We start from the raw sequence: 1,064 nt of genomic DNA on the forward strand, positions 1-1,064 counted from the left end.
GTTCTCTCTTTTGGATGCCATATATGAGTGCTGATTTATGTGAGTATGAGTCTCAACACTATGTGCCTACCAGGTGAAATTAAGGCAATAATACTCAAAATATTACATCAGGGTCTTTAAACTGTACACCAACAGCACTCCAACCGGTCCAGCTGTGAACAGGGTGTCCAGAGTAAAATTCATACCCTAAGACCATCATTATTCAAAAGGTATGCCCGCACATAGTAAATAATAACAACCCAGACAAATGTTCAGCAATGAACAATGAAAAGTCTCCCTCTCACTGTGAAACCTTAGTCCCATGGTCACTTCCCACAGAAACAAAACTATTCATATACCTCTTTTTATTTTTAAATGTAGTTTGTAGAATACTCTATATACTGTCCTACATCTTACTTTTATCACTTAAAATACTTTGGATGTCTGTTCATATCAACAGAGATCCACATTTAAATGTCCACTGTATGGCTATGCCATAATTAATCTAGCCATTCTGCCTATTAGTAAACTTCTAAGGTATTTCCATTCTTTGCTCTTACAAGTAATGCAATGCTGCAATAAACAGCTTTATACATATAGTCTGGGTCACACTTCATAGTGTATCTGGAAAATAATATATTAATATGGAGTTATTGTAAGACTTTAATGAAAAGAAGTGGGGACGGGGGAACCACCAACCCTTTAAATCTGTAAGTATAGATAGTTTCTATTTATCAAGAAATAGAGACTGCAATATTCTTCAGGGCAAAAGGTTTCATTATTCAGGACAAAACACCCAAATGTATTATTTAGTTACTCAAAAGCAATGAGCTCAAATTTCTTTGTAATGGAGAATATACAAGTTTATGAGATTTGGTTGCTTTCAGAGAAACTGTGTTTTAGCTAAGAAAACGTTGAGAATGTCTGAGGAAAGTCTAGGTGTTCCTCGTGTGTCTCTAGAAATAAGTCCTTAGGCTGGAGAAGTGAGGGGAGCTGACAGAACTGCTTTTTACAAGAGACTTTGTGTAGTTCAAGCAAAAGCAGAAGTGATTCGTGGTTTGAATGATAAAAAATGGACTAGCACT

The 1,064-nt window shown here is 35.9% G+C and overlaps 1 protein-coding gene across 1 annotated transcript in view; it reads left to right on the forward strand.

The window, feature by feature from the left end:
• The window catches only part of LOC103606901 (high affinity immunoglobulin gamma Fc receptor I-like), a 21,747-nt gene that overhangs the window by 2,309 nt on the left and 18,374 nt on the right, over positions 1-1,064 (forward strand).

The sequence above is a fragment of the Galeopterus variegatus genome, unplaced genomic scaffold (assembly GCF_000696425.1).
Source record: "Galeopterus variegatus unplaced genomic scaffold, G_variegatus-3.0.2 Scaffold6932, whole genome shotgun sequence".
Lineage (NCBI taxonomy): Eukaryota > Metazoa > Chordata > Mammalia > Dermoptera > Cynocephalidae > Galeopterus > Galeopterus variegatus.